This window comes from Motacilla alba, chromosome 13 (assembly GCF_015832195.1).
Source record: "Motacilla alba alba isolate MOTALB_02 chromosome 13, Motacilla_alba_V1.0_pri, whole genome shotgun sequence".
NCBI lineage: Eukaryota > Metazoa > Chordata > Aves > Passeriformes > Motacillidae > Motacilla > Motacilla alba.
Genome location: NC_052028.1, coordinates 4,976,684 through 4,985,769, shown reverse-complemented (window position 1 = coordinate 4,985,769; position 9,086 = coordinate 4,976,684). Strand labels below are relative to the sequence as shown.

Here is a 9,086-nt window from a genome sequence, read left to right as displayed (position 1 = left end):
TTCAGACCTTTTAGGGGAGAGGCCATTTTGTGTTACCTGCTGGCTGAACAGCCGTTGTGGACAGCTCCATGGCGTAATGCAAGGAGAGAGATCACTGTGGAAAGACAAATGTTTCCCTCTACATGCCTTCACTGGAGATGACTAAATCAAGCCACTTAGTGATGCAAGAATACCTGCCTTTTAGACACTTTTGGCTTTGCCAGTTTGTGGTTTTTTTGTCTGCAATATTGTGAGCTGTTCCAGCAGTGGGATTCTGCAGGGGGTCGTGGCAGTGTTGATTTGGATTAATGGATGAGGCTTTTCATGTTCAGGTAAAGGACTTTGACAAGGACATTGGACGGAATGTGTCATGTCTTGTAAACAATCTTGGAAATGCATTTCTAAATTGTGGCTAAAATCAAATGTGTTATTGTAGAATATTGTCCCTCATTTGCATTTGTGAGTCATTCATCTGTTTATCATCAGCTGGTGGTATTTCTGTAGTGAGTTTCCATTAGAGAACTCATGATGAAGCTGCCTTTTCCTGTGATTCAGTAGTTTAGAGTGAAGGTAATACTACAAAAGTATATTTCAAGTGAAGACTTGGTCAACAATCCTACATAAAACTCTTGCTTCTCAGAATGTGTTTTGGAGAAGCACAACACCATACAGGCTGTTATTTTGTTCTTGTGTTGCGATAAATTTGTTTGGCTTTTAGAAGGATAGGCATGTATACATATGATTTCCTTCAAAAAGAAGTGGGTGTGGGAAGTTTCTGATTATTAGTTCCGGGAAGATGGAAAAGAGAGTCTCGAGTTTGTGTTAAGAGGAGGTATTGGCTCTAAGATTATTATTGAATAAATAGCTCCTATCATTTCTATTGAGCTTTTTAATACTAAAATATTGTTGCCTAGTTTGAGATTGGTATCTGAAAATTGGAAAGGAATATAGATATTTTCTATTTCTAAAAATACTCTAAGTCTTCATCAGATCCTAAGAGACTTCTAACAGTTGATTTAAAAAAAATTCTTTTTTATTCAATGTATTGGAAAAGAGGGTTATGCATTACTTCCAGATATAAAACAAAATCACAATATAGTACAAAGTACAGTACGGTTCTTGATTTTACTACATGTGCAAAATATTGTATTAAGATTAGTTTTTTCCAAATTAAAAATAAATCAGGTTAGAGCTACTGCAGAAAAAATATCTGAGTGCTTCAGTATGTTTCATTTAGCAATATGTTTCATTTTGTTCTAGCAAAACTAGGCAAATGAATACATGCAACCTGCAAGTCTTAAATAATTTTACTATGCTAGAGAATTTAGAAAAAGAACTCTTAAAGCTTTATTGATTTAGTTGCTCATTTTCTAAAACATTTTTCCCTTTAATTTGCTTCTCTGTTACACTTTCACACTATGCATTTTTGGGGCAAAACCCATCTGAACAGATTTCTCATACGTCTTCAGCGTAGCGATTATTTCTGCACAGTGACTGTTAATTCCTTTATTATGCTGTGGGGAAAATGTAATAAAGTTACCCTTTTCTGAGAAGGAATAGCTGTTGTGTTCTTAATAAGTTTGGTGTGGTGCTTATGGAGCTTTCTGAGGTGAGATGTAAAGCAGGAAATTTATATATTGTTTAGCTGCTGCATTGAAGGTTACAAATTCGTTTGCTTGTTGCAGCTATGCAGAGTGACAGGAATGCAGGTTAGAGGGCACAGAGTTAATGGTCCTGCTGGCTCTGAATTGGTTATGGTCCTAATCTCTGTGATTTTTCTTGTCTGTGATGCAGAAAACTAGAGAACGTGTTTTGTCTGTTGAGCAGTTCACGCTGCTGCCTGATTACCAAGGCATGTCAAAACCAATTGCATAACATGGTGTTGTTATCTAATATTTACCTTTTGCTGGTGCAGTGTGAGCCAGGCCTGGCTGTTGGCAGAACTGCTTGGGTCAGTTCTGTGCCACAGCAGGAGTCACTTCAGCTTAGTCCCTGTTGCCTTTCTAATGCCCTTGATAAGAGGAATGGCTGCCATGCTGCAGCTGCCTCTTGCTGGGTCTGTGTTGTGAATCACAGACTCACCAAGGTTGGAAGAGACCTCCAAGGTCATTGAGTCCATCCTTTGGCTGATCGCCACCATGTCAACTAGACCAGAGCACTGAGTGCCAGGTCGGGTCATTCCTTGAACATCTCCAGGGATGGGGACTCCCCCACCTCCCTGGGCAGCCTCTTCCAAGGCCTGACCACCCTTTCAGTGAAGAAATTCTTCCTGATGTCCAACCTGAACTTCCTTTGGCACAGCTTGAAGCCATTTCTGCTTGTCCTGCTGATGGTTCCCTGGGAGCAGAATGAGAAGGTGCCCCCTGAGCCTCTTTTTCTCAGGCTGAGCCCCCACAGCTCCCTCAGCTGCTCCTCATGTACTTAATCACTAAAACAGAAGTAATCAGAGAATGGATTATGCTGATTCAGAAGGGTAGGAATTCTTAGATTTGGTATTGGGGTGAGCTGTTTTCTCCTCTCACTTGAAGCAGTGATGCTGTCTTATTGTTTTATTGGCATGTGTGAGACTAAAAGAGTGGATGCAGACTCCTAAGAACAGAGTTTTCATTTTGTAATCTGTGACAAGCTGACAGAACATGAGAAAACATGATGGCCTTTCTCCCTCAGACATATCTATCTGTCTGGGGGTGAATACACAGCCTGTGACAGCAGCCTGGGCAGATAAAGTACATGTGATGATAGGATACACAGGGATATGCCTGGCCATCTCCACATTAGATGTATAAAGTATTGTGGGTGAACTTTTGAAACCCAAGTGTGTTGTCACAGGTCTTTCTTGCACACTTGAACTTTCATACTTGATCTCAATCTACTGGCACTTTGAATTCTGTATGGAATGGTGAAGCAAGGTTTATTCCATTATTCTCATTACCACATTCTCATTTGTTGTGTGTGCTTGGAAGTGGAATATTGAAGCCCAGATAGCTGTACCCTGATACCTTTCCACAGCTGAAAATGCAGGCTCTCCCCTTAACCATGATTTGTCCCTCACACAGGATGTGTAAGTGTAGCAAATGCCATGAAGGAACTTTAAAATCTCATCTCAGCTGCAGCCAACTCTTTTGATAGATCTGAAGAAAATAAGGTATTTCTTTATCCTGGCCACTCGAAAGTATCATCTATATCACCTAAAATTTGCATAGTAAGCACATCATTTCAGGGGAGCTTGGTAATAAAAAGTGTGTGGTTTATCACCTTGGTTAAAGGTGATACAGTTCAGAAACAAGAAGTACAAGAAATAGGAATTCTGTGTGTGATTCAGACTGCAAGTACTATGGATTTCTTTCATTCTTTCACAGTTCACAGAAAATATATTCTCAAAGAGACTGTATTTTATAATACTAAAAAAAAAAAAAAAAAAGCTGCAATAGCTATATTGGATTTTTAAGTCAGCTTTGATTCCTGCCCTGCTGAATAGAAATGAGCAGTCTGATGTGGAGTCTTCAGAATGCTTCACAAGTGACGGTCAAACACCTGGTGTTAAATCGAAATATATGGCAAATAGCTCTGCCTCTGACAAGTGCTCATTATTCCACCAAAGAACCTAGTTTGTGGTACGGTCTCTTATGCAGCATTGTTGAGACAGGAGAAGAAGCTTCTCTTTCCTGTTTCCTTCCCAGTATTTGAGACAGATGATGGAGAAGCTAACATTTCATGGTCTTGCTGCACTTTCTGTGGCAGGAGATTTGAATGATTGCATCCCCATCTGGTCATTTGATGGGAACATTCTGAAGCTTTAACAGTCTGTTTAGATTCAATGACATTTCACAGCTTGGAGAGATCTTCCCCAGCATTACTATGCTGTCTGATTGAGTCTGCATTTACCAGAGATTACAGTTGTGATTATATAACCAAGAGATGCAGGCAGATAGATAAAGATGAAAATCCTTTGTATTATTTGGCTTTGATTTTGTTTTGTTGTGGGTTGTTTTATTTCACTTTTCCCTCACAGATTGGAGTTGAATGCAGGGACTTGAGAGAAAAAAATAGAACACAGACTAGGGAAAGGAAGACAGTAAATTGCTGTTGGAAACCATATAAATCAAGGGTTTTGAGAAGGTGCATTGCCTTTACTATATATATATATATATTATATATATATGTGTGTGTGTGTGTGTATATATTTGTGTATGTGCCCACACACATATGTGGAAAATCTTACAATGCAGATGCCCTTGCTGTGATTTAAGAATATTTTTTTTCTAGAAAAATGTTCTTTGTTAATTTTTAGCTGACCTTTTTATTTGGGTGAAGATGGCAGTGGTAAGTAGTTGTTTTGCAGTAGAAGAATTCAAACTTCATTAGGAAAACATAAAGCTATCTTCTTTGCCATCTTATTCTTTATGGAAGCAGGATTTTATACACAGCTACATTAATTACCATTAACTATAGCATTCTAATTTGTTGACTTTATTTATTCAGAACTCTATTAGTGTTAAACAATTAATGGTAAGTTGAACTTTAAAGTGGATAAGAACGTCATTCTAAGCTGTAATAGCTTAGTGGATGAGCATATTGTCCCAAATTGGCTTAGCTGCATCGTTCAATGGTTGTTGTATACAGGCTGTGTAATTATATGATGACTGAATGCTATTAAACCTATCTCTCTTTTAGGCACACATCATGATATCACAGCAAATGTTCCCAAAACTTCTAGCTATGAAAAAATGTTGTTGTTAGCACTATCTTTAAATGTTCACTGGATTAATTCTAGATCAATTTGCAAAAATATACAGGTCAGAGGATTTCACTTATTCCCCAAATCTAGTTTTGCAGGTGTGTTTACTGTTTGGCAGCATTGTTTTCCAGTTGTGCTGGGAGAAAAATTATTTTACCATTTGCTCAATAGCTTTATTCTTTTTCTATATGCTTTCACTTACAGAGGATTTGCATTTGTAACACGTTTTTCCATTTAACATGCTTTATATTATTGTAGGAAATGGAGAAGAAAAATCGCCAAGCTGTTTAAAAATTCAAATAAATACTTGTTTGTCCTGTGAGTTACATTTGAATTCATTTTTTTTCCCAAACTGCTAAGTGCAGTGAGGACACAATCCATTGATGAAGTAATCAGTTTTCTAAAATAAAAATATGCTAGCACACACAGTTTAAAATAAATGTCTGTAGGAAGGATATTTTCTCTTTGCATTTGCATTAATGTGCGTGGGAAGGATATTTTCTCCTTACTTTTGCATTACAACCAGATGCACACACACACTCAGACAGAGCTATTTATCTCTCTGTATTTATAAATATAGGCAATTCCTTTCAAGCCGTAGTAAGGCAGTGTGTGTAGTGGGAGCAGTCCAAGGCAGAAATAGTGTGACTGAAAACAGCTGTTGTATCCTGGCTCCCCCTCTTGCTCCCAGGAGAAATAAAATGTTGCTTATCTCCAGACAGTAGTTGATTATTTTCTCCTCCACGCTGCCTGGCTGTTAGTGGGCTCATGGACGAGATGAGGCAGAATCACAGCACCACATGCTCTGTTTAACTCAAGAGAGGGAATTGTGCCCTTTGTAGGCTCTTCTTTCCAGCAGTGGCCTACACAGGAGAGTGACTAATTCATGCTCTCTGACCTTCTGCATGTAAAACAAGCAATATTATCATCCTCATTTGCACTTCTTTATTATTTGCTCTAGTGATAAAACCCGAGGTTCACAGATGGGTTTGAAGTGCTGCTGTCCTGGGCTCTGCGTGTGCAGGAATTGGCAGCGGTTGCCCAGGAGGATGAGGGATGATGTAAACAGACTCCCGAGGGATCCAGGGGCTCAGGTGTGCTCCCTGCTGCCCCGCTGCATGCCCCAGTGCTGCTGTACTTCCCTGCTGCCCTCCAGCAGCACTGGCTGCTCCCCTGTCCCCTGGGATGCCAGCACCCCCAGGGCTCCTGCGCAGCCTCTGCTTTCCTGGCTTACCCCGTGCAGTATCACATACTAGGGAGTTAAGAGCTGTCTTACCCTCTGCCTCATTTCATGGACTGCCACAGCCTTGAGAGGGGATTATTTTGCGTTTAACCTGCTATCTGCAAATCACCCTTAGCTCAGGTCAGGCAAGGGACACAATGCTGGCTGAAGGCAGGCAGTGTCCAAACAAAACAACAGCAGTGTTGCTACAAAGAGTGTAAATGAGAAGATTCTTAATCAGTTTTTAACTAAAAGATTTCAGGAAGTTCTCCCTCACATTCCAGCTGTCATCTGACCTGTAGGTTTTCCTGACCATCTTTCCTTTTGCATCTAGTATCTCTTATGACAGCTGTTACAGAGAACAACTTCTTGGTGAAACAGCATTTACTGCCTATCCCCTTTGTCCTTGGCCTTAAAGGAGAAAGTTGTTTTCGTTCTCTCCAAAACTAGTTTATTTCTTATACCTGAAAACAGTGCGGCTATTCTGTAAATTGATGGGTTTTGTCACTTTCTAGAAGCTCCCTGTCTGTTACTCATGTTGTGTTCCCTGTACTTACCTGCCTGTTGGTGACTCCTCCCTTCCCCTTTTGGTGATTCAATGTTTGTTTCCCAGCATGAACTCGGTTGTTTGGGGTTTTTTTCTGAACTTGGGATTTTTCTGTCTTCATCCTTAAGCATAGTTGATACAAATGTCAAAATGGGGTGCGTGTAGGTGGCTCCAGGTTGAGCAGAGCACTGTGGTAATCACCATTCTGTGAACACCAGGGCTTGGAGCAATTGACCTCCATCATCACGATTTCAGAGTACAGAAACACAGGTTTTCAGAGCCAAGGCAGAAGCACAAAACAGTAGGTCTTAATTAATTGCCATTTTAAATGACACCTTTCCAAATTTTCTTTTGACTCTGGTTCTCCCTCTCGTTGAGCAGCTCTCCAGAGCTCTCTATCAGTGTGACTAAGGATGCTGCATGTCATCTTTATCAGATCGCAAGATCACCCTTACCATGAGTGTAGTTACACTCCTTTTTAAGTGGTCTATAAAGAGCATCTTCATTAAGAAACCATTTTATATCAAGGTTTTAGTGTGTTTTTCTCTTTGTGTTTCTGTTTACAACTGGCACAACAGCTCTGCTTTTCTCTTTGGACATATATGGCATATTGTATAAGAAGTTACTCCTGAAGCTCAAGATGGAGCTGCTTTTGCCACACCACAAGTACTTTGTGGTCCAAATTCAGACTGTGTTGCTCCATAGTCAGCTTGTGGGTTTTCCCTGTGGATTCAGATTTGGAGGAAAAGGCAGGCTAGATGTGGCATCATGACCCCACACTCCTTTATTGCATAAGAGGGAAAACTAAGCATGTGCGCTTGGAGGGAACAGATGTGGATAGTTAATTCTGTTGCCCTGACCAAGTGATTAAGGGAATTAAACCTGGCCCATTCCATTATGCTGAGTGTCCTTACACCCACTCCTGTTTAGAAGCAAAATGCTGCTTAAAGTGAAGAGTTATTGAAAAGCAGAATACAAAACAAACATTATCAATCACACAAGTGACATCTAACCTCTGTGCCTAAACACATGCCTTGATGAATGCAAGATTTCATTGCTGTGATCCATTGAATTAGACTTTTCAAAAAAAGAATAGATCAAGACACCCATTTGAGCTGTGCTTTGTGATTAGACTTCATGAAAATTTCATCTATTAAAAAGGAGTAGGGGAATAAATGCACACAAAAATTACAGTGTGTTTTCTTTTTAGTGTTAGGATATATTTTGATACTGGTTTTAAAGAGTATTGCTCTACGCTTTTCTGTCAAGTTTCGTCCTAGGGTGATGGTCTAGAATTATTAATTTAACTTTGTCTGTCATGACAAATGTAGAGAACTAGAAAGCTGGGAAACTGTAAAATTGATTTGAGAGGGAATTGTCAAATACCTTCACTCCAGTGGATTTAGCAAACCAAATTTTACCAGTATACCATTGATTTTTCTTGCTGAAGTAAAAAGCACAGTGTTATTTGTAAAATATGGCCATGTTAATGATTTGTAATTTTTCATCATTAAAGGACCATAATATTCCAGAACTGCTCTCCTGTAATATTAAGATGGGCTGCAACCTTGAACTTGAAGTTTTGACTTCAATCTTTGGAACTTTGTATAATGTGATGAATATAAAAGGAATGGTTACCAGCACCTTGACTGGCTTTTCAAAACCTGAAGTATTTTTAGTTAAACCCCAAATTCTGGTAACTGTGTAACTCATGAGATGCTCTTATTTATTAGGATAGAAAATTGACAGTCAGCCAAAAATAGATGAAAGGCAGGAAAAGGGTGAAGTGGATGGCAGGTAAGTTCAGCAGCAGTTCTTTATTTACCTCTTCCATCAGAAGAGAGAGTGCTGTTGTGTTTCTGCCATACCACACTCTTGGACATAGATTATGCTGTGCAGCCACCCCAGGTAGGTGGGTGATCAAGAAATGTGGTGGTTCAAGGAAATGGCCTCAAAATCTGTGAGGATGCACAACTACTGTCATGTCTTCACCCCGTCTTCAAAGCCTCCTGCCTATAGGTGATGGCAGCAAAAGATAGATATCCTATTCTCTCTGTTCTTCACACTCTCTGCTTCTCTCAAGGAAATATTGGAGTTCAGCCCTGTGACTTTCTGAAGCTGTAGCTGCAGCATAAAAAATAAATTGCAAAACCTCCCACATGTTTCTGAACAAGAGCTGTGAAACTTGTCTTTGCCAGTTGTTTCATTCTAATACTCATCAATATCCTGAGCTAAAGAAGACGTGCTGGAACTGTCCATAGACTGAGGAAAGGAATGCTGCAGCTGTTCACTCTCTGAACTCTTAACTAAGTGGTGTCATTGAAGCTCTGTGGATGGAAATGCTGGTGTTTGTATTTTACAGAAGCTGATAGCTTAGACCATTGCTCACTGGGGAAGCATGTTCAAGTGTATTTTTCAAGTGTTGATACATTAGACTGCTTAATTTTATGGTCCTGTGACTGAAGGTAATTAATACTTTTAAATTAATTTAAAGCAACCTACTTAGTATTCTGTGTTAGTAGGAATTAATGCTAGTACCTATTCTGTTTTTCTGTGCAGTTACTTTACAAATATTTGGTTTTTTGCTGTTGTTTGTAAAC

General features: G+C 39.5%; 1 protein-coding gene across 17 annotated transcripts in view; it reads left to right on the top strand.

Moving 5' to 3' along the window:
• Positions 1-9,086, top strand: part of TENM2 (teneurin transmembrane protein 2) — a 1,086,458-nt gene that overhangs the window by 484,871 nt on the left and 592,501 nt on the right. The window lies entirely within an intron of this gene.